The 26148-nt window shown below is 32.6% G+C and overlaps 1 protein-coding gene across 2 annotated transcripts in view; it reads right to left on the minus strand.

Annotated features, from left to right (window-relative positions):
* NCAM2 (neural cell adhesion molecule 2) overlaps window positions 1-26148 on the minus strand; it is a 503392-nt gene that overhangs the window by 159738 nt on the left and 317506 nt on the right. The window lies entirely within an intron of this gene.

A 26148-nucleotide genomic window follows, 5' to 3' on the forward strand; every position in this document is an offset into this window, starting at 1 on the left:
TTTATTTCTTGGCTTTAATTCAACACCTACTGCAGATTAAGACATCTGATATTTGATTGAGACAGGTTAATGGGCATTTTAGCTGTCTGTCTAGTATTTCCAGGTTCTATCACTGAATTAAGTCAGATGATTAGATAGAAAAATGTCTGACTATACATTATTACTCCCATTCTTTACAGAAAGGTACTCTCTGAAATTTGATTTGATGTTATAGTCTTTGTCTTTCTAGAAGGTCAGTTTAAGAATTGCTTATTTGAATATTATTTCAATATTTTTATAAAAGGTTATTTTTAGAGTTTATTGTCCTTTTACGACTCCCTTAATCAAATATCCATGTGATAACCACCTTATTTGGTTTCAAATTAAATTTTGTATTGGCAATTTCAATTGAAATTATACAAAGTGTTATGTTTATAGGTTATTTTTGTGACCTTACCTGGCTAGACATTTATTATCAAATTTAGAATCCAATTGTAGTATGCAGCATATTTGAGGTGGTCAGTATTTCCTAACTTTCTTCATTACACTGTGTCCTTGAACATTTTTAGAGTCACTAACCCCTTTGGCCTTTTGAGATAGGCCAAAAATTGTGTGTGTGTGTGTGTGTGTGTGTGTGTGTGTGTGTGTGTGCCTGTGTGTGTAACATTCTACTATAAAGAGCTAGGAAGCGGGGATACAGTGCTGAGCAAAATGGAATAGTTTCTACCTTTAGTGGCATTAAAGTTAATCAGAGAATGTACATATTAATTTTAAATTACAATACAAATAAATTGTGAAAAATACCATGTAGGAAGACCACAGTTTCATTTTGGGGGTGACTAAATGGAAGGACAGGGTGGAGTCAGAGGTATGTTTCCTGAAAAATCAAAATGTGAATTGTGCCCTGCAAATGGTGAAAGAGAGGTGGTATTGACAAGTGAATTCCAGGCAGATGTGCCAGGAGGATATACGGAAGAGAGGGAAGCAAGCAGATGCACAGAAGCGAGGGCATGTCGCTCTCCTGATGTTGAACAAGCAAATAGCGACCACATGCAAAACCCAAGACAAATACATACACACAAAAAATGTGCACCCAATTTTGCAGCCTTGCCTTATACATTCTGTTGGTCTCATTCCTACTGGCATTGTTTCACTATTGAATGTAAAGTAAACTCAACTTCAAATACTTGATGGTAAAGACAATGTGTAACTGCTAAATATGTCAAAAGGAAAACCAACACTCTCCAAAGATCATAAGCATTAATTTATCTATACTAACATCTCAAAATTATTTTAATATTATGTTAATATGACAAAGTTCTACAGCCATACCAAGAATTGTAAACAGAAAGATTATTTTTCCTCCTTAGAGATCCTTTTATTTACTACTAGCTATATTCTCTTTGGTCTGGGTTTGCTCCCAGCTTTCTAATTTTCTTCCTATTTTGATTTTATGCACTGAGCTTTTTTTACAATTATTCTTTCTCCTAGCAGTGGAAATGATGTCATAAAGAGAAATAGGTGCAATAAAATTGCTTAACTTAGTTTCTTCACTAGGCCCCAGTGCTATTTTGTTTTCATTGCATATATTGTCAATAATTTATTCAATAACTAGGAATTGAAGACAATAATCATTTTAGGTAATGCATATGATAAATTATACCTGTTTAACAATATTCTAAACATTTTACATTTACTAGTTCATTTAATCCCAATGATACCACTATAAGGTTGGGACTAATATCATACCCATTTTAATATGAGGAAACTGATGCAGGGAAACATTAAATAACTTGCCATATCCTACAGCTTATAAGTGATAGCAGGTGGATGTCCAGCTGTCTGGCCGTGGAGTTCATGCTCTGAATTACTTCTGCTATATAATCTACAACCAAAACCACAACTATGAGGTTGCACTACACATCAACCACATCTATGTAACACATACTCTACTGGATTCTGGAGATGGAAAGGTAAATAAAAAGGGCAAAGCTAATAGAATGGAATAGGAATGTTCCTAACACAAAGAAACGTCAAATGCCTTAGGTAATGAGCACTCTAATGACTCTGATTTGATTAATTTACATTGTATTCCTATATCACAACAGCACATGTACCATATAAAGATATACAATTATATACCCATAATAATTTTAAAAATAAATTAAAAAGTGTAAGGAAGAATAAAAAAGGAAGGCAAACCCCTTAGCAGCCCAGGAAATAGGATATAGAGGAAGAAAATGACAAATTATAATACATGCTAGTGTAGAAGAAATTCAAGAAGAAAATCATATTTGGTCTACAGAGATAGGAAGTTTCCTATAGGTATTTCTGTCTAAACTGAAGGACAAGTAATAATGATAAGCCAGGCATTGGACTGGCTCCATAATTTTCAGGGCCTACTGCAAAATAAAACATGTATTTTCTTGTTTAAAAAATATTACATTTTCAAGCTGAAGGTATCAACACATTTAACCAAACATGGGGTCATTCTGGGTGTAGGATCCTGTACAGGTTGCATCCCCACAAAGTCAGCTCTGGCCAAGCAAAAAGGAGGGAAAGTGAAACAGAGGGAATGGCTTGAAAAAATGGCAAAAATATTTTCTGTCTCTTTAAAACATCCTGCATCTCTTTTTTGCGAACTAAAACTTGCATCCCTGCCTCAGGCCAGTGGTTGGGAGGGTCAGGGTAATGTCTTCTGTCCTTTGTGCTACAGGAGATGGCTCAGCCCATGACCTGGCTGAGGGAGATCTCGAGTGGAGGTCAGGGGATTGTCTGCAGTGGATGAGGTGGAGATGGGACAATCAGTATCATAAACTCTAGTTGAACAACACTTGCCTGAAGCTGAAAACCCACCCTTTAAAACCTCTGTATTTCTGCTTATTATCATGAAGATGGCATTTTTCATACAGTAGTCCCCATCTTCCTCATTTACCAGCAAAGTAATAAATTTATCTTTCCTTCTCCTCAGACCATTTGCCCTCATTCTTCTGATGCGGCCTTGAAGTCAAGTGCCGAGCTTTCGGTAATAAAAGTAGGTAGGAAATACGAGCTATATGGACTTGAGGGAAAACATGGTATGTTAAAGAATTGAAGGAAGCTCACGGTAGCTGTGATACTCAATATGAGGTGGAGGTAATGAGGTATAAAGGAGTTGGAGAAATAAACAAGAATACAATACAAAGCCTCAAAAGCCAAAGAAAAGGCAAATAAGAACATGGGAAGATGCTCCATATCATTAGCCATCATGAAAATGCAAACCAAAACCACAGGACCACTTCATACCCACTGGAGTGGCTATAAGCAAACAAAAAGACAGGTAATAACAAATGTTCGCCAGCATTTGGAAAAACTAGGACCCTCATGCCTTATGAGTGGGAATATAATAAAATAATGCAGGTGTTGGATAAAATGTCTGAGAGTTTCTCAAAATGTTAAACGCAGAGTAACCACTACTCAGCAATTATTAATGCATTTCTGAGAGAAATTAATACATATGTTCACATAAAAAGTAGTAGATAAATTTTCATAACAGCATTATTAATAAAGCCAAAAAGTGAAAACAACCCATTCACTGATTCATATATATATAAAAGTGGCATATCCACACAAAGAAATATTATGTAATAAAAATAAACTATTTACACATGATTTAACATGAATGAACCTTAACAATATTATGCTAAGTAGAAAAAGGTAGTAACAAAGAACACATATTGAATTATTCAATTTATTTAAAAATTCCAGAAAAAGTAAATTATATAGCTACAAAAGTATAGTAATGATTGCCTATAGCTGTCAGGGTAATGGGGAGTGGTAGTGAGGAGATTAGGGAGTGATGGGCAAGGATGACAAACATGTTCTAAAATTGATTATGTTGATGGTCGGACATCCCAAAGAAGAAAAGGCTTTTAATTGTACAGTTTAATTGGTGAATTGTATGCTATGCAAATATATGTAAATAACACCATTATAAAATGAAAGCCAATAGCAGGGGTTTGTGTGTCATGCTAGTAATTGGAGAAGTACACGGAAGATTTTAGGCTGAGGCATTGTAATTTGAAAAGGTCACTCATGCTGCAGGGTGAAGAATAAATTATTGAGAATGCTATGGTCTGAATGTTTATATCCCCCCAAGTTCATTCATTGAAATCATATCCCCCAAGATGATGGTACCAGGAAGTGGAGCCTTTGGGAGCTGATTAGACCATGAGGATGGTAAAAGATACTACAGAGAACTAGCTATTCTCTTCCTCCAAATAAGGACACAAAAAGAAAATGCCATCTATGAGAAAGTGGGCCCTCAGCAGATACTGAATCTGCCCTACCAGTAACTTGACCTTGGACTTCCCAACCTTCAGAACTGTGAGAAATATATTTCTGTTGTTTATAAGCAACCTAATTTATGTTATTTTATTATAGCAGCTTGAATAGAGTAAAAACAGAGGGTCAGGGACATCTACTGCAAATTCATTACACTGATAAAATGAAAAGGTAGTGGTAGTTAAGATGGAGAGAAAGAATTGAGTGGATTCCATAGACTTACTAAGGTGGAACTGAAAGTCTTTAAATGGGGGTTGTTGATTAAAGAAAGGAAAGAAGTATTTCCAGAATTTTGTCACAGACCCCAAGGTAGGAAATATTATCTTTTTAGTGGATTCATATATGTATATTAAATTATACTATCTGCAGACATTCACATTTAATATAAACACATGTTTTTTAATATGTATACATTCTATTCCATATTATATATTCAGTACCTTAAAAATAATATTTAAAATTCAAATATTATAGTAACTAAATCATAAGTAGAACAAACCTTTTAGAGATTTTTATTTAAAAAAATTAGACTAGGTGCATTTCAACTGACAGTTATAAAAATGCTGGTTTTCAGAATGAGACCTGAATTTTTATATACTATTACTATATGGTCGTGCTACCTATTTTAATATAATGTAATAGTTAAGACTTTAGACTTTGTAGAATCAGACTGGATAGGTTTATATCCTGAATATGCCAGCTATAAGATCTAAGACCTGGGGTAACTACTTAGTTGTACCTCAGTTTTCTGTATCAGGGGTATAATAAGAACGTATATTTCATATGATTGCTATGCAGAATAAATGAGTGAGTATTTATAAAGAGTTTAGCATCTATTAAGTATTTGATAAATTAGCACAAAACATCTGATATCCAAATATAAGCAATAAATACATGAGTTTTATACATTTATCCATCTCACTGTGATTTCCAAAAGCATCATATGTATATTCTATCTCAAAGTAAAATAATAACTTCCCCATCTTCTATTTGACAGCATATCATTGCTGTTAGACTTTTATCTTGATCCCATGAACCATATGCAAATCATTTATACTATTTTGTCCATGACCCATATGTAAGATATTCAGTAAGGCACAAAAGTATGATTGAGACAAAGAACTACCATGAAACAGGAAAATTACTACTGATAAATGATATAAAATTTCACATGACCCCTATGATATCATTATTACTTATTATGGTCATTCATTGTGATTGGAGCTCTAACAAAGTAAATTAGAATAAGGGGGATGCGCATACAATATGGTTGAACATAATTTTAACATAACTGATGTTTACTCTGACAAAATATTTTGGGGTGTGTATGCAATTTTGATTGAATTAAAAGATAAAACATAGTATTTGATATCAAGGTACTTTGGAAAATTCAGGACATGCATATTAATGCCACAATATGGGCTAGAGTAGAAAAGCTGGGACTTGAAAAATATCACTGGTTCAAGCTATTAATCCATGTAAAATTTCATTGCTTTCTCTAAGGTTAAGAAACGAGGAATAATAGAATGATTTTGAATTCCCAATTTGTCTTTATATCCTTCATAATGGAAAAGAACAAGTAAGAATATCTATCTATTAAGAAATCAATAAGAGATAACAAAGCGGAGAAGGTATTCAGATCTGAAAATTGCATCTTATTTTGAGGTAAAATATACTTTCATGTCATAAAGCAAAGAGACCACAACAGAGATCTGAAAGAATGACACAAATAATATTATGAAACTCTTCCTACTCAACATTTATTATAACATAGTCATATGTACTGTGATGATTTATGTCTCATAATTGAACTCACCCTGTGAATGTTGATATCATGTTATTAAACTACACTACTCTGAAATAATGCAAGCAGTCAGTACTAAGTACTGACTTCACCATCTCAAGGCTTTCAGGAAATCGCAAGTCATATGGATCAACTTTTTCAAAATTAAACATGTTCTGCTATCTAACACAAAGATCAAAATTACCTCTGGGAAAATAGATAAAAATATTGGACTTGGAATGGCAAAGTGTTGGTAACTATTGAAGCTGGGTGATATACACAAAGTATTTTATTTTACCATTCTTTAGTCTTTTGTCTTGTTTTAAAATTACATTCCACATTTTATCATGGAAATTTTCAGACAGTATATCCCAGATGGGATCATTTCCTGCAGCCTGTTTCCTGAATCAAGAGAATATGTAGAACAGATCAGAACCCAAATTCCAGTGTAGAGCATGCTGCTGCAGCCTACTTACACAACCATAAATTTTTGTATTAAAAGCCACAGAGATTTCGATGGCCTTTATTTTGCAGAGTTATGACAGTACAAGTGGACTAATACCCAATATTTAATGTTGTTTGCTTTTACCCACATCTGGTGAGAACTAATTATGTTTAGACAGGCTCAGTGCTAGGTATATGCTAAATATGATTATAATCAGTGATGTAATTAGTATCCAATGTCTAAGCAGTATGGGAATCTAGTTCAAACTTGGACAAATATCAGGTAATGTTCTAAAAGCAAGAAACAAATACTCAATAGGAAATAGTACAAAAATACTATAGGAAATCTTTATAAAAATGCCTGAGATATAGTACATATAAAACAAATGTTAACTGCAGTCATTACACTTTTTCTTCAGTATGTTTTTATATAAATCTCTGTAAGATAATCTATGGTAGAAAAAATACAGGATGAAGAAACTCAAAATGCTTTGGGAATATAATTTCTTTGCTCCATCTACCAAGACAAATAAGAGCCCCATTTTAAGCCTTTGGCCACTTCTTACTTAGGGCACAGAAAAGACTATGTAAAGGCTATATTAGTCATAGTCCTGTCTGTGTCTCAGTTGGATAGGACATATTATTATAGCTTTGATTTTCCTAATCTTTTTTCTCTGCAGCATCCAATCTGCTGTTAATCCTACACAATGTTCTTTTCATCTCAGGCATGTTGTTTTTTAAATCTCCACAATTTTAATTTGATCTGTTTTATATCATCCATATTTCTCCTTATTGTGTTTGTGCTTTCCTGTATCTTGTAGTACAATTGTAGTATATATAAAAAAGTGATAGGTTAATGTCCCTGTCTACTGCTACCATCATCTATGTAATTAGTGGATTCTTTTCTATTGATCAGTCTGTTTTTCCTTATTATGGGTTACATTTTCGTGCAACTTGCATACCTCAGAATTTTTTATTTTATGCCAGATATTGTGATTTACATACTTTGAGGACTGGATAATTTTTGTACTCCTTTAAATATATTTGTTCTCTTTTTTGAGATACTCTTAAATTACTTGAGAACAATTTTGCTCTTTTGAGTCTGGAGCAACCTTTACTTTAGGACTAATTTGCTCACACCGCCAAAGCAACAATCCTCAGCATTCCAGGGGTTCTTTCCATGGCTTAGCATAGTTTCCTCACATACATGCAGATTAATTTTGAGCTGAATTCTCCAGAGGAAAGCACTGAAGATCTCTAGAGTTCTCTTTCCACAGAGCTCTGTCCTTCCTGGTCCACCACTGGTGAATTCTAGTAACCTTCGTCACCCAAACCCAGAACACCGTCTCCTCAACAAGGAAAAAAAACAAAAACAAACAAAAAAAAAACTGAAGTCTTCATCCCTGTGCTCCAGTCTGGAAACTCTCTCTAGACAGTAGGCGTGAACAAAAATAGAGTTTACATCATTTGTGTTTCTTCTCTTAGGGATCAATATGCTACCCATCACATTATATATTTTGTTTTGTTGTTGCTGTGGTTGTTTAAGTTCAGAGTGTAAATCAGGCCCTATTTAATCCATTATGCATGGAAAGGGAAGGTCTAAAAAGTATTTTAAATTGGCATTAGTGCCACAGTTAATGTCAGAAAATGCAATGCATTTACCGTCTAGTGACCACATTTTGTTACAGATATGAGATTTCTTATATTATACAACATATCACTCTTAACAGCATTGCTTTTATTGGAATGATACCATAAATTTCAAAGTGCCTCACAATATATATGTACTGTTTTCCTTTTTTAAAAAATCACATTATGCCAAATACATGGTGAAATATCTATGCCATTGGCTATATAAGAAATTTTATATAACTGATGTATATAATTATTGTATATGTTGATGGTATTATCACAAATATATGTTTCTTTTTGAATATGGAGCCATGATGAGTGTTTCATATTCTGCATTTGTTGTAATGCCTCATAACTACATATTGGGTGGGAAGAAGGTATGAAACAAATCCATATAGTGTGCTCTGAATTCTCCTCAGGCTTTCTTGCCATCTAACTCATATATAATTGATTAACATAATTATCTTTAATATAAGAAGTCTGTATTTACTGGGAATATATTAAATATTCTATAGAACTTCAACATGAACAACTACTTACCAAACACCAAAATACGGAAACCACATTTTCATTAAATTATTTTTGTTATACAAACATAGAAATAACCTATCTTTAAGAGATGAGAGGCTAAAAATTAAAACTATAGATAACACAGAGATGAACACAAATATAATGTTCAGGGGAAACAAGGTTGAAAATGTTGATGAAATTTTGTATTTTTTAACTGAAAGCCAGAAGGTTTATTAAAACTTTCCCAGTATGGAGTAAAAGAAGCAATTCTACAAACATAAACCATGTAAAGGAGAAGATACACTGTGGACTTTGTCAAAAATATTAACAGAATACAAAGTACCCTATATTTCTATATTATATTTTTGTCTCTAACAGAATCAAAGACAATGATGGATTAGAAAGGTTTGTTATGAATTATTATTTTTTTTTTTGAGACAGAGTCTCACTTTGTTGCCCAGGCTAGAGTGAGTGCTGTGGCATCAGCCTAGCTCACAGCAACCTCAATCTCTGGGGCTCAAGGAATCCTGCTGCCTCAGCCTCCCAAGTAGCTCGGACAGGCATGTGCTGCCATGTCTGGCTAATTTTTTGCATATATATTATTAGTTGGTCAATTCATTTCTTTCTACTTTTAGTAGAGACAGGGTCTCACTCAGGCTGGTTTTGAACTCCTGACCTCGAGCAATCTGTCCGTCTCAGCCTCCCAGAGTGCTAGGATTACAGGCGTGAGCCACCACGCCCAGCCTGTTATGAATCTTTACAGTGATGTATATCAATCACTAGATGATTAAAAAAAAAAACACTATGAATATTATCATTAAAAAAAGTCTGGTGTCAGATGTGTTAGAGACCCATGAAGCAGAGATGGTCAGGGAAATTATATGTATCTTTGCTAGAAGATATAAAAGTGATTAGAAACAGCCTTCATCTAGCTTCTCACTGTGTTTTGGGAAATGCGGGTATGAGAAGTGTTCAAGTACTTATACTTCAGGGAAAATTGTTGTAAATTTCATGAGAGGGTATTTTTAAAAATTCTACTTAGTGGTAAAAACATGTAATGTGCTTTCTCATGGTACTGATCAAAACACAGCTCACATATTTCCTATAATTTAGGAAGAGGTAGATAAAGTCACAATATACTTCCAACATCTCCTCTACAGTACATATAAAGAAAGTGTACAGTTTCATTGCTTTCTAATTTCCTCCTTCTATAAACTTGTATATGAGATTTCCTCATTAATTTTTTTCTATCATTTATCCCTAAAGGAGAGTTTGTTATAGATAACATTATTAATTCACTAAACAAAGGATTATATCTATTCATGCAAATGTTTATAAATGAATATGCTACTATAACTTTAAGATAAAGTTGTGCTTCATTTTAAATTTTGGTTCCAATATTATCAAAGCTCCTACTACTCTACTGGGTACAGTGAACTTCAACATTGAATGCAGAGATCCATATATAGAAAATCAACTGTGTAGTGTTTCATATGCTTAAACTCTAAATTGGCTTCTCATTTTGTAAGTTAATTAACAGTGGGCTACACTTTATCCCTAGTTTACCTAAAGACCTCCAAAATTAACCTAAAAATATTCATAATTATTACCTGTTAAAATCAATAGTTTATGATATAAATTTAAGGTTGGCAGTTCAAGGACTCTCTTAGCATATCCAAAAACAGTTAGGAACTGCAGTAAGTACTTCAGTTTTGAGATAGTTTTCACTACACTTATGATTTGAAATGTGTAATAAATATACTAGATGGATAAAATACACACTGCAAGCCACTGAAAAGATAGGAATGCCCAAGGATCACAAAGATTGATGGGAGAAAATATGAAATTTCATTTGGTAAAAATTAGTTGATCTTAATAGTAGGGTATAAAGCAAAATAAGAGATAAAGGGATTGGGAGAGTGGTCGTATGTTAAGCAATGTAGGTAATAGCCAAGAATTCCAAATGATATGAAACTATTAAAGGCCTCTGAGAAGGACAGTGATATCATCTAGCTTTGTTACAAATGGATCAATCTTACTATTTTTATGAGAATCACAGAGACTAGGGTGGATGCATTGAGATCTCTTAAGTTATTGCAATAACACAGGCAAGTAATTATGATGGCCTGGATAAAGGCATCAACAGCTAGTTTTTGAGAAATTATTAATTATGAATACATTTAAATTAAGACTAGCAGGATTTTCTAAAAATATATATGTACATATAAAAATAGACAATATATAAGGATGATTGCAAGAATTGTACCCTAAAAGAAAGGACCGACCCTGTGTTGAGATTTGTATGATTGAGGGAGAAGCATTTATGGGGAAAATGTACAGTTGAACTTCATATTTTAACTTTGAAAGATGTATTTAACATTCAAGTAGAGCTGTTTTGAAAATCACTGGACACAGAAGACTGGAGTTCACTGTAGAGGTTCACAGGTGAAATTTGGAGAATGTAGAATCCAGTTAATAATTAAAGCCATAAGACTAGATGAAATCATGAAGGTGCTGAACGTAGAGAAGAGAAGCCCAAGAATAGACTCCAGACTAGGACTCTCAATTATTTAGAGGTCAGTTAGAAGACAAAGAATGATCAAAGGAGATTGAGATGAGTGAGTAGTGTGGTGAGAGAAAAACCAGGAAAGTGCACTGGAAGTCAAGTGACATGCTTCTAATGGAACACATTGTTCAACTGGGTCACCGCTGCCCCTAGGCAGAAAAAAGTGAGGACTGATTACTGACCATCAGGTTTCAGAAACAGAAGGTTATTTATTGGTAACTTTGCCAGAGAATTTCAGTGGAATGGTGTAGTCAAAGCCAGACTGGAGTATATTCAAGAGATAACTGGAGGAAGAAAGTTGGAGAAAGTAAGTTACAAACGATTTACAGGCGATTTTGCTGCAAGTAGAGAAGAGACAGCAAGTTAAAAACAATTTACAGGGGATTTTACTTCAAGTAGAGAAGAGACAGTATGTGTTATCTGTCTGTCTATATGCACAGGCATAAATATACACTTATTTAATAAGGATATGTATGTGTATCCAACAGTAATAATATTTTTGAGTTTTGATAGGAATTACCAGTGAGATAGTATATTAAAAGTCTTGGGGATAGAGAGATAAATTAGTGGACTGCAAAATGTTAGAGAGGATGGGATCTAGTATCCACATGGAAATTCAGGTCTATTTCATTCATGATAGCATATAGATTCACCAATGTTTGTGGGCAGGTGGAATAGTCATGATTTGTTACCGCTTTATTCTGATTGTTTCTATTAATTAGTAAAATAGGAAGGTGAGCTTTTTGGTTATAGAGAAGATTTGTAAGTTTGAGAATAAAAAAAAGTATGAAGTTGTTATGTAAAGTGATGGCCAAGAAAATGGGTCTAGAAAAAAATAAGATTAGGGGTAGGCAGTACAAAGAGCTCACATTAGGTTATAGGTCATAATATTCAGTAAAGACCATGCAGAATGATTATGGGTTTATCCATCTAAGTTCAGTTGTGCTACTGCTTGTGGAGAAAGAACACAGAAGTAAACTAAACTATGCCTGGTGTTTTGCCAAATATGTTTCATGAAGCAAAAAAAAGAAGGAAGGAGGGAAGGAAGGAAGGAAGGAAGGAAGGAAGGAAGGAAGGAAGGAAGGAAGGAAGGAAGGAAGGAAGGAAGGAAGGAGAAAGAAAGAATATCAACTGATTTCTTTTAGCAAATGGAAGCATTTGAGAAGAAACTTGTTTAACAGTATGAACTAACACACATATCTCTTTTCCTGTTTGTAGGTATTAGGCAGACTTGATTACTTCAATATCGGGCTCTATTATGCAAATGGAAGGATAAATGTCTAAACATGAACAAGAAAAGATTAAGGAGTAACCATGATGCAGTGACTGTAATAATGTACAATGAAATTTAAGCTAGAGATGAAAAGAAGTGACAAAGGTAAGTGGTATAGACCAAGGGAAAGATGGTAATATTCACAAATATTAGACTTAAACAGTTCCCACCTATGTGATAGAGTATAAGGAAAACTTAAGTAGGTACATTATTAAATATATATCTAAAAATTATCTGGCATTCAAGAATGAAAGATCGAGAAAGAACTTCTGTGGATCACAAAACAGAAGTAATGATGCTACCCCAAGAGATCAATCATGATAATATAACATAATGGCCAATAAAGATACTTATCTAGTAGTGGTTTTTTCCCCTTCAAGAAACACAACATGCTATTAAATCCATGGATGATCCTATAACTGAAGATGGTTCTTTAATATATCTTATTTAAACTTATTATTTGTTAACCTGTGAGTCAAGAACAAGGAAGACATTGCAACTACTGTGTTAACGTAATTTTCGTTATAATGTATTCAATTTCATTTTTTAATTATGGTGTAACTAGTATTATCTTATGTACTTGTTTTTCTTGCATATTTAAGCTTCACAATGGAATTAATCAAATGTATTATTTTGCTGCAATTTTGTGTTTTTCTCAAATATTTTCATAGATATACTATATCTACTTATATACAATTAATTCAAATTTCTTATTTCTATGCATATATTTTTAAGTTGAACCAAATTATCTGCATTTCTACATGCATTTATTCAAACTTATTTCATCATATTGATGAAATTTAGTTAGTATTATCCACTAGAATACCACACACATAATTAAAATTACATTTACAGAAAATTTGTTGTTTTGTGTTGCCCATTGATATTCACTGATGTCTTTATTTCTTTATAGCTTATGATTTTACATTTTATTCAGGGCAGTAGTAGATCACTTTATAAGAAGAAGTAAATACCAACTAAATTCTCTATGTAGGATATGCTATTTACAAGAAGAAAATAATATATTTTCTGCTGTAGAATCATATCAAAATCACTTTTAATATACAAATAGCATTTTACCAAAAAACAATTACTATAAAATTTTGAACTACTACCATGTCATGTTACAAATCTACTGATAGATTATTTCAAATGAAGCTCTTATAACAGACTTCAAATAAGAGATCATTGATAAATGATTTTTTAAAAAAATAACAATGGCATTTCATTTTTAAAAATACTTTTAGAATTCTCTCAAAAATAGTTTTTTAAAAGGACATGTTCACCATATGACTAGACTTCTCTGAGAATCTTTATTCAAGCTGTGGGCTGATGGGCTGAAAAAGATTTCAGAAAGTTGTAAATGATTGAAAACCCACCTCTCAGCAAGCTTAGAAGCATCAAGGAAGATTTCTAACATGCCTAATTATATTCCACCACCTACATCAGAGGGTGAATAGAAGTATCCATTTTGCCTATTGCCCAGCAGGGACCTATATTACTGCTCTCAGAGCACTAGTATGAAAAAAATGCATTAGGTAAATCTTAAAAATGTCATTCAACTAAAAAATCCTCTAGGAAAGCCCATTATCTCTGCAAAGGGGGAAAAAACCTATTGGCGTTAAAATCTACAGGTGCCAGAAGTTGGTGGTATGCTCTTTAGCATTCTTCTCCACAATCAGAGATTGACTTTTTATCCAATCTAAAGGTATTATCAAAATAATCTTGGATTTTATTACTAATTGAGTTATATGGAAAAGCTAACTAGATGAAAATTGAAAAAACAAGTTATTAAAAATTATGAACTGAAAAATTAGTAAATATCTATATATGAGAGCTTAGCACAGAAATAAAAACTGCATCTTAAAACTTATTAAATTTACTGAGTCAACTGAAAGATTTATAGGATGAGGAAATATTAGAAATAGAAGGGAATTTATTTTGTAAATGATGGACCTGTACCTCAGAAAAAAACATGTTAATTTACCTGATATCACAGAGCAAATAAATCAGTGTTACAACCACCCTATAACACTAATTCATTAAGCTATATTTTTATAAACTTAGAATTCCAAAGCCTACATGACTAGAAAGCCATGGGTTATACAAATTAATTTCCTTAATATAATTTAGTCTGTGTGTAGCTGTATTTAATGTCAAGATTATAATAATTTTTCTAAATAAATATTTCATGAGTGTATATTTGTGTGCAGTGTGTGTGTGTGTGCATGTGTGTTTGTGATGGAAGAAATACAACCATTTCAAAGATAGAGGATCTCTACAGAACATATACACAAGAACATTTTCTAAGCATTTCAAAATATGGCTTTTAATTCTCACCAAAGATTTAGTGGATCAAAAGATCTAGGAGATAGGATCAGTCAGATCCCAAGGAGTGAGGCTTAGTCACACATATTTGTATACAGCTGCTTATGTGATTCTGATGTATAGATTTGGTTCAAAACCACTACCCTGAATACTAACTCAGAGATTTCAATCCTTAGCAAGGCAGAATATGACGAAAACTAAAATTATTTGAGACCCTCTAATGCAACATCACAATCAAATGAAAAGATTTTCCTTTAGACATTAATAATCTTGGAGATTTGCTAGAGAAACTTGAGGGAATGAATTGACTCTCATTTGGAATTTAATATATTCTATTATCTGTAATTTCTTATTGTTGGAAATTCTATGCATTTTTATAATGTCAGCCTTATTGTCATACTGCTATCCATGGTAATTAAGCTATGTGTCTACTTCAACTGCATATATAACTCTAAAATATTTGAACAAACATACCATTATTATTCCTTTGATCATTTTTAAAACATTTTATGTTTATTTATTTGTTTTTCACATGAGGCTTCTCTCCTTGACCTCTGTTTTTAGTTTAAATGTTTTGTTTCATATTTTTTAATCAATCTTAGAATCAAGCTTTACAAATTGCCCATAATTGCATCCCAGAATGAACCTGCAGAGTTTGGAAAAAAGGAATGAATAAAATTCCTCATTAAAGTAATAAAAATAAAGGTGTAAAAAACTTCCCAGAAGCATAACTACTTATAAAGACATATGAAAATACTGTTCTTCATTCTTAAAGATAGTGTTATAAATATGCCATCATCTTTTCTATATTTTATTTAGTATATCTTATCATTTGAGGTCTTTTTCTTAAGTACACATACTTGAAACTCTACATTTTCTGTAGTTTTAAATTAATAATTGTGGCTATTTCACTCATTTTGGTGATTTCTATTTAAGGAGAAAGTTAAAAATCTTAAATTGTCTCCTATATTATAAAGATGTTGTCAATTAATTACACAGTTACATATTTTTAAGGTTTTTTTAAGTCCGAGTCTAATCAATATTTTTAGCCTGAAACAAATTAGGATATTCTGGTGAAAGTAGACATTATTTGCAACATGAACCAAAACAGAGACCTGTCAAGAAGCAAATGGTAACGGGCTTCTGATAGTGCAGAGAAATAATATGCCAAAACTGTATCTGTGGCTTTGTGGAAGGCCACTTCCATACCCAAAACTGGTGCTTCCAAGATGAAAATTGCATATTTCAAAACTGTATATTCATAAAGATATGATTGGTAAATTTAAAAGTGCTTTGATTTTATCTTCATTCTGAAATTGTATGCACCATGAAGGAAGAAACTTGTGTTTTCCATTGCAGCATTCCTTGTGCCTAGAATGGTGCATTCCAACATAACCGCATATTTGTTGATAGTTGGTAAGTGAATCGGGGCTAGTGATAAAGGAAATATTAGTCACATAAATTCCTATCACTTTAATATTGTTTCCTTGCTTATATTTTATGAAATTTATCTTCAAAAAATTTGCTGGAAGAATTGAAAAAAAGGGAAAATACATAAAAGGCTAATGTTATCTTGACATTTTGTATATAAAAATGATCTAAGAATTTTCAGTGGCAATTTTCATGTGATGTGAAAAATTCACCCCGTCATATTCTATCTTCCAATAAAAATGGTTTAAGTAAATAACTTTTTTAAAATATGAAGTTTCCTTAAGTAAGTCCAGAGCAAGAACCCCTTTGTTAAATGATAACATTAAATTACACTAAATATTTGTACATAAATAATAAAGAATATCATTCTTGAGCTTAAAACAATAAAATAATAAATGCAGCAGTGTTATAACAAATATTTATATGTTGAGATATTTAAATTGTTATAAACTTTAAAGTACCATATTTTACTCAGGTACTTTTATCTAAGGAACTGTCTATCTTTATTATTGGGAGAAATCCCTTTTAATTTGTATTTTAGTTTGCAAAAGCATTTTAAGTATGCATCTTCCAGATCATAATGCTTAAATTCATGGAAGAAAATGCTTACCATTTCTACAAAAATGTAAAGGAATGTTTAGGTGAAACTAAGTGTTAAAGTTGACTATTCCTACTTTGAATTAAAATTAAAAGAAATAATCTTAAATTTCAGTTTGAATACATCTATTTATTGAAAGGAATAGAAGTGAAATGTACTTACAGTACAAAAGAATACTGATAGTTAACTCCCACATATGAGTGATAGACATCCCTCCCAACAAAATGTTAATGTTGAACCAGTAAGGATGTTTTCTTTAACACAGAAAGACACATTATTTTTCAAATGAATGTAAAAGAACATAAAATCCTAATATTTTAATTACAAACTTTAGAGGTGATCTAAGCTCAGACTAGGACCAGCATTTCATATTTTGCTTTAGTTGAAAAAAGGAAGAAATTTTTTAAAAAATTGATTACTCTGCTTTATTTATTCAGATTATTGGCATCATCTTGAAAGAACAATTTGGTGTTAAGGATTGAAATTAAATGAGTTTCTGGTATAATGACTTGTGAATGAAGTCTGTACACGTTAATAAAGTAAAGCATATTATTTATTAGAGGGAAGTATATGACCACACAAATAGGATGATGGAGAATGGGTTGGTTCTATCCTCATTGAAGCATCTTTAAATATGTTTCACTCAAAATTTCGTAGCTAAATTATACATGACATTAATTCAAAATATGTTTGACATAAAAGCAGCATTTCTCAAAATGTGGTCTTTGTACTACATAGGTTATACAAGCTGAATTTAGGTATTCTTTTAAAAAGCAATTTTTATTGTGTAGTTTTATATTTATTTTAAAGTCCATTTAAAATATAACTAGTATATGCATCATACTTTGGATTTTATGCTAATTTGGGTAGGATAAGAATAAATAAAAATTAATTCAATTTAAAGAAAAAAATGGGCATATAACAGTCCATGCAGTATTGAATATAGAAAAGAGATGAATCTGGTTGTCAAATGACTGAAGTTTAAGAAATGTTGCTTCAAGACAGTTATAACTTATTGCTGTACATTTCAAATACTTCTTATTCAATGAAAAGTGGAATTAATTTCTATTGGATGTAGACCTATAATTTATTTACTAGGACAAGTATAACAGGAATAAAATAATTATAGATTCTGTGTCTTAAGAGTAGATAAATTACACAAGAGAGAAGTCATCAACTAGACAATATAATAAGCATGTTATAGTTATTATACAAAACATTCTATTCACATACATGAAATTGCTTACTGCTATGCTTATCATATTTTAAGAATTCTAGGAGCAAAAATCATCCCCGTGGTAGAACTTTTTCCTTTCATTTAATACTAAAATTGACAAGTAATGTAATATTTCTAGGAAAACGTTTAAATGAAACCAGTTTTATTATATGGATATAAAATCATATTTTGAAAAATTCATGGGAACAAAAAATTCTTAAGCAGCCTTTTTTTTTTCCCATGGAGCACAGCATATTCTTTTTACTACTACCTTAATGCCCTGTTTAGATACTTCTTAGAATGTGGAAGAATCATGGCTGGGTGCAGTGGCTCATACCTGTAATCCTACCAATCTGGGAGGCCAAAGCTGGAGGACTACTTGAGCTCGGGAGTTCGAGACCAGTCTGAGCAAGAGCAAGACCCCATCTCTACTAAAAGTAGAAAAAATTAGCCAGGAGTGGTGGAATGTACCTGTAGTCCCAGCTACTCAGGCAGCTGAGGCAGGAGGATCGCTTGAGCCCAGGTATTTGAGGTTTGCTAGGCTCATGCCACAGCACCTAGCCTGAGTGATGGAGAGAGATTCTGTCTCAAAAAAAAAAAAAAAAAAGAAAGAAAGAAAGAAAGAAAGAAAGAAAGAAAGAAAGAAAGAAAGAAAGAAAGAAAGAAAGAAAGAAAGAAAGAAAGAAATTGGAAGAGTCAATTGCACATCAGTATTTACTGCTATATAATATGGAAAGTATGCAAAGGCCCAGGAGACAAAAATAACTCATTTACAAGAGAGGAAAACATTGGAGGAGTGAGGGAAGATAGATGTGGGAGAAAGGGAAGAAGATAATAATGTAAAAAATCTGTGATATTTCTGAGGGAAAGATTCTGCAGTTTCTGTACCACCTAACAGGAACACAGTGCTAGCCTGGAGCACTTAGCAAAATTGTTACAAAATAGACTAAACAGTACCAAGATAACCACTGGGGCCTGGAAAAAGGCCCAGTACTTTCCTGCCCTCAAATGGCTGACTCAGACCAGCCCTGACTGCTTTAGAGGTGCTTTGGTTATCCTATAGTGCCCTTCAGCTAATTGTAATACTAAAATCCCTGCCTGTTGAAAAATTGCAATGTCATTAACATAACATGAGTTTCATGACAGTGTATGATGATGGTATTGTGCCAGCTGTGATTTGTTTCACCGTGAAGAAGCAAAGATACAATGTAAAAGCTTTACATTACTCATTGGGAAAGGATTTAAAGCAACCCCACAGGGTGGGTAGATGCGAATTTTGAATATTAGAAAGCTCCTGTTGAAGAAATTCCTGTACCACACAACAGCAAGGGCCCTTGTAAGTAACCTCTAATAAACTCATCTAACTCATCAAGCTGGGCTTAACTGAGTCATTCTTTGATCTCTTAGCTCCCTCTCAGTTTATGGGTGGTTTTTCTACCCTCTCCTGGGATTTTTCAGGCAACAATTTCTGATTCTGATTTTGTGTCTCAGAGGAAGAGACAGCAGTCTTTGCCGCTTAAGTGTGGCCTCAGAATATATCTTATCTATGATAGGAAGCTAGAGACCTCCTCTGTACTTCCCTGTATGGATGAAGATTGACGTCAAACATAAGGTCTTCAAGATAAAATCCAAATGCATATTTCTGATATTGTCAACATCCAAGAGGAATGTAATATACAGTCAAAAGATTTGGAATTTGGTGTGGTAAGACACCTTGATAGCTGAATTATTGAATTAATGTTGCTAGAGATTATTAGAGTAAACTTCTATGTAGCTATGTTAAGGGTGAAAACTAGGGGTAGAAGACTCAGTCAATTTTCTGGACAATATTCCTTTGTAGAATACATATATGTCCATACTCATAAAAATTTTATCTGGTCACTTTCATGTTAGCAATCACTAAGACTTAACATATTCACTTTTTTCATTTATCAAAAATCTAAATGCAACATAATAATAGGTATCATATTTAATAAGACTGTATACCCCCAAGGGCAATAAAAAATAACACTTCTGAATTGCTCAGTTTGTGTCAGAAATATTGTTATGTGTAATCTCATTTCATCTTCAGAACATTTTTCCCTGATTTATATAGGCAGAAACTGGAATCAGCATGAGAAGCAATGTGGTCAATGACACACCAAAAGGAACCAAGTCAGAAGTAAACTTTGATTGTGTGACAATTTCCATGACTTCCCAATATAATCCGTCAATATCTGTGATTTCAGCAAAATCAACTCGCAGCAGATTTAACTCATGGTGGACTTAAACCTAAGGCATGAAACTATAAGAATTATAGAAGAAAATGTTGGAAAAACTCTTACATACATTGCCCTAGGCAAAGAATTTATGAAGAAGGACCCTAAAGGCAATCATAGCAACAACAAAAAATAAATAAATGGGACCTGATCAATTTAAAAATCTTCTGAACAATGAAGGAAACTACCGTGAGAGCAAACAGACAACCTACAGAATGGGAGAAAATATTTGCATGTTATACATCTGATAAAGAGCTGATAACTAGAATCTATATAGAACTCAAGAAAGTCACCAAGAAAAAATCCAACTATGCTATCAAAAAGTGGGCAAAGGACATGTACAGAAACTTTTCTGAACCAGATATACCAATGGCCAAGAAACATATGAAAAAATTCTCAACATCTCTAATCATCATGGAAATGCAAATCAAAATCACAATGAGATACCACCTCACTCCAGTGAGAATGGTCTTTATCAAAAAGTCCCCAAATAATAGATGTTGGTGTAGATGCTGAGAGATAGGAACACTCATGCACTGCTGGTGGGACTGCAAACTAGTACAATCTCTGTGAAAAGTAATATGGAGATACCTCAAAGAGCTGCAGGTACAGCTACCATTTGATCCAGCAATCCCATTCCTGGGCATCTACCCAAAAGAACAAAATACATTCTATAAAAAAGACATCTGCACTAGAATGTTTATAGCAGCACAATTCACAATTGCAAGGATGTGGAAACAACCCAAGTGCCCATCAATACATGAGTGCATTAACAAAATGTGGTATATGTATGCCATAGATTTGTACTCAGCCACAAAAAACAATGGTGATCTAGCACCTGTTTTATTATCTTGCATAAAGCTGGAGCCCATTCTACTAAGTAAAGTAACATAAGAATAGAAAATCAAGCACCACATGTACTCACCATCAAATTGGTATTAACTGATCCATAGTTATGTGCACATATAGAAGTAACATTCAGTGGGTGTCAGGCAGGTGGGGAGGGGAGAAGGGGCTGGGTATATTCATACGTAACGGGTGCAGTATGCACTGTCTAGGTGATGGACACTCTTGAAGCTCTGACTGAGATGGGGCAAAGGGAATATGTTTAACCTAAACATTTGTACACCCATAATATGTTGAAACAAACAAAAGCGAAGACTTTTTAAAATTACATATAATGCATTATATTTAAACATAATAATTAGTTTAAGAGAGCTCTGCTTTTAAGCATTATGGTTTTTGGTGTCTTGTTGAAAGATATTATATTTTGCAAGGATATTTTATGGAACATTAATGTGCATAGTTCAATAGTTTAATGTCATTCACAAATAAAGAGAGGGTTATTAGCATTAGGAACCAGAAGAATATGGGAAATTGCATATAATAAGACACATTTTTTTCTCAATAGCATTTGTGTGAAATTAATATGATTCTATCTCTCATGGAAGCTGACCTGGATTTTAGTATAAAATTGTGCCCAACAATAAGAAAAAAAAAAAACAGGATCACATAGTAGTTATTAAGTTAGTATCATTAAAACTTTAACCCATATTTATTAAAGAGAAACTCTGAAAACATTTATTTACTATCTTAAATTAATCATTTATTTTATAAAAATAATAGTCCTAAGATTCTAGATTGTTTCTTAAAGCATACACTTTCAAATATTTTTGGTAACATCTATTATAAGAAGTAATTTTACACATACATATTTAATTAAACTCATTAAGAAATTTTAGTGTTTACTGACCATCATATTTTAATTAGTTTACAATAGGAAGTATCAGATTACAAACAAGTTTAAAAAATGAAAGTTTCTTCTGACTTTTCATTTCCATTTGATTGAATGGAAATATGTAAATGAGTATGAGAAGGCCAGCCATACTCTTTAATGGAATCCTAATGCACCTGTGTAGGCATGTACTATGAAGAATGAGAGACACAATTCAAGTCCTGGAACTGCCATTTACTCCCTGTGGGACCTTGACCAAACCCCTGTATTTCCCTGAGCTTCTGTTGCCTCTTCTACCAGCCTGAGAAAACAAGTGGACTTAGCTCATGGGAATATTTTGGGGATACATTGTTGCAGATACATTTTCAAAAGATAGCCTTAACAGTATCTCCCATCCAACATACTTCTCTATAATGTGATTGTGAATCCTTCCTCATCAAGAGAGGAAGTCTAATTCCTCTCTGGGAATTATGTGCTGGCTTCATAATTTGTTTGTGACCATTATAGTGTGGCAGAGGTGACAATGTGTGACTTCCAAGACAAGTTCAGAAAAGTCCACGTAGTGCCTGTCTGACCTGATTGTCTTCCAATGTTCTCTCTGGAGAAAGCCTGCTGACACAGGAGAGGACAGACTTCTGAAACAGCGAAGCTACAGACACTTTCATGTAAGTGTTCCCCAAACAGCTACAACTGAGCTTGTAGCCCACAGCCAGCAGTGACTGCCAGCAACTTAAGTGAGCCATCTTGGCTTCTCAGCACAGTTGAGCCTTCCTGTAACTACAACTACAAACAACATCTGAGAGCAAGCACATTAGAAAATCCAAGTGATATCCACTCAGCTAAGCCTTACTCAAAGTCCTGATTCACAAAATCATAAACAAAATAAAATAGTTGGTTTATGCCCCTATGTTTTGGGGTCATTTATTAGGCATTAAGAATATGAAAGATAAATTGGGATAATGTGCATATAGTGATTACTAAAATGTTATAAGCATATTGCTAGTTGAGCAGTGAATACTTCTCAAAGTCTCTGAATATTTATTCTATGAGAGGGGAGCTCTTCTAACATACCACTCCTGGACTTCCCAACTGCTTTACTTCTCTCAATAAGTATATATCTGATTGCTAACTATGGGGATACCAAATTGGATGCACTTCCTTACCGCTCCTTTTCTTTTCATTTTCAGAAAGGATCATAGGTGCTCTACTGCTCTCATCCATGATGGTAACCTTAGTGTCTCTTCTCCCAGGGCAGGGCTGCAAGGTCTAATGCTACTTGGTACTGTATAGGGTACATTTATCCAATTCTCAAGTTTAGTACAAAAACATTGACTTACCTATAGATTTAAGCCCTATGATATTTTATCCTCATTTATTTATATTGTCTTATTTGGTGATTGATTATGAATTACACAAGGAAAAGAGATTCTGTTAACTGAGATTCCACTTTGAAAAATGTACAAGGATGAACGTATTTGCTAAACAGAATTATCATGTTGTTGGATGAAATTATGTTTGAAGTATAGGACACTGAAGATATTTCACTGCCTATGACCTACATGTTTGAGATTTTATCAAAACTTTGACTGGTGTGTGCATAATTGGAACTTTAGTTTAGTTTAGTTTTGTATTTCCCAAGTCCCTATTGGGTGCCAACTAATCTGTTAAGAGCACTTTTCTGTTGAATAGATTAGTTGTAAAATTTCATTTTGACTTAGAGTTATGAGTTGTTTTCTAAAATATGGCCTGAAGACTGTCTGACACCAACTGATGAGTTTATTAAATATGCATTCCTAGGCCCCAGGCTAGACATAATAAATTAAATTCCAATAGTAGGAATCTAGAATCTTCATTAGGCTGTCCAATGGACGTTTATAGAAAGTACAATCTCATGCTTTTTCCATGACAAGAATGATATGATCTCAATAAACTCTCTGATAGTATTCAATCAAACCTTTGGTGTCAGATTTTATGGAATCTATTAGCAACCAGAATTTAATCAGAATAATAGCAACAATATAAACTATGCTTTAAAAATTATGTAATATGGCAAAGATAAAAATAAAGTTTATTGAATATTTATAGTATACTAAACATTTTGACATGTATTTTATAATGTATTTCTCATCTTTCTGATGACAATAAGGGAAATAAATATTATTGCCAACATTTGAAAGCGGAAGAAACTCATATTAAAAAGTTCAAATAACACTGCCAAAGTAGAAGCATCATAAATGGCAAAGCTGAGATTCAAAACTTGATCTGCTTTACTTCAAGGCTCAGCTCGACCATTCAACTTGTGAATTTTGTTGTTGAAGAAGCTATGAATATTAAGAGAAAAGAGGCTTACTAGAATTCAAGAAATAATTTGGGGATCTTAAAATATATTTGGTGAACCATCATGATAGAAAGACAATGGCCTTAATTTCTTTATCCACTGAATAAAAGTAGTATAGAAAAGCATGTTTGGGATTCCATAATTGTTTTGTGACAAATAAACCATGTCAAAAAAATTTAAAAGATTTTTTTAATTAGGATAATCCTTAGCAAACAGAAAATGAAAGATAATTTTTCACAGGTAGTATAGAAAAATTTTTGTGTGTGGTTGGGGTGCCCTGGACATAGATCCTAGAATAAAATATCACAGCTTTTTGATTACTTGATAAAATTTCACCAATAAAATAGCTGAATATAATTTACCTCTCATTTTCAGCATATATATATATATGTATATATATATATTAAATGGAGAGTAAAAGTTTTCTTTGAGAAGAGAACTATTAGAAATTTTATAGTAGACATGAAAATAATTAGAAAGCATAGCACTAGAAATATGAAGGTACAGTTAATAAGGGCTAAAGGCATGAAAATAGATACTTTCGAGTGATCTGATATAAATACATGTGCAAAATTCAACTATAAAATAATCTCCAATCATTTTAAATATATCATTACATTTTTGAAATTTTATGAAAATGTAATTCTTTTTGGCTTTGGCAACTGTGCCACAGTAATACCTATGATTTTCTGTTAAGAAAATATTAAAGCAAACTGTAACATTTCTCTGAGTTGCCAAAAGACTTTGATTTTAATTCACAATTTATAAATTTGATATATTTATAAATTTGATAAAATTGAATATATAAAATATATCAAAATAGCTCAACTATTACCAAAAGAGATATATTTTGTTCAAAATGTCATAAAGAAGAAAAATGGGACAAAAAAGGTTGATATATATGATAACATATTCTTTCAAAAAAGAAGTAATAAATGGGTCAGAGAGATATGCCTTTTTATCATGTTATGGAATAGCATGCTGTTAAGTAGAATACAATGAATTGAGGGCTAGAAAATATATTATGGACAAAATGATTTCTATTTATTTTTACTATCAATGTTAGTGAGTCAAAGGTACATTGATGTGCACGGATATTTTAGAAATCAGACTTTTAGCAGAAATCAATCTAAATTAATGAAAAAGTTTAAAGAAGGTTTCCCTTTAACACTCAGTAGAGAAAAGCTATCTAGTAGCCTAATTTTATAATCTTTACTAATATGAAAATGTGAGTTTCTTTATGTCAGTACTTTGCTATCTTTTCCTCCCTCTCTCACCTTTGTGTGTATTTGGAGTTTTGAATGAATAGTTGTGAAAAATAACAATAATTAAAATCCATGAAGGGTAATGAAATATATAGTAATGTTTAATTGATTTCTAAATAACTCGAATGCATTCTTGTGAAACATCACCAAAGTACAGTGATTTGTATGTACTTATTTTCTCTTTATAGATTCAAAATTATATGAAAGGACAAACCTACACTTGTAAGCACAAAGACAATTTTAAAGATTAAAATGTTAAATTATAGCCAGACTTATTTGAATTGGAATTGCTTTTTTTTCCTTTTAGTTTCAATAAAACTTTATTTACTAAAACAGGCTGCAGGCCAGATTTGGCCTGTGGGAGATAGTTTTTTGACCCCTGCCTAAATAAAAAGGAAATTAAGTGAATTCAAAATAAATATTTTCCTTTGCAAATCCCTTCCAGCACTCATCACTCACTATAGTAGTT

The sequence above is a fragment of the Microcebus murinus genome, chromosome 1 (assembly GCF_040939455.1).
Source record: "Microcebus murinus isolate Inina chromosome 1, M.murinus_Inina_mat1.0, whole genome shotgun sequence".
Classification (NCBI taxonomy): Eukaryota; Metazoa; Chordata; class Mammalia; order Primates; family Cheirogaleidae; genus Microcebus; species Microcebus murinus.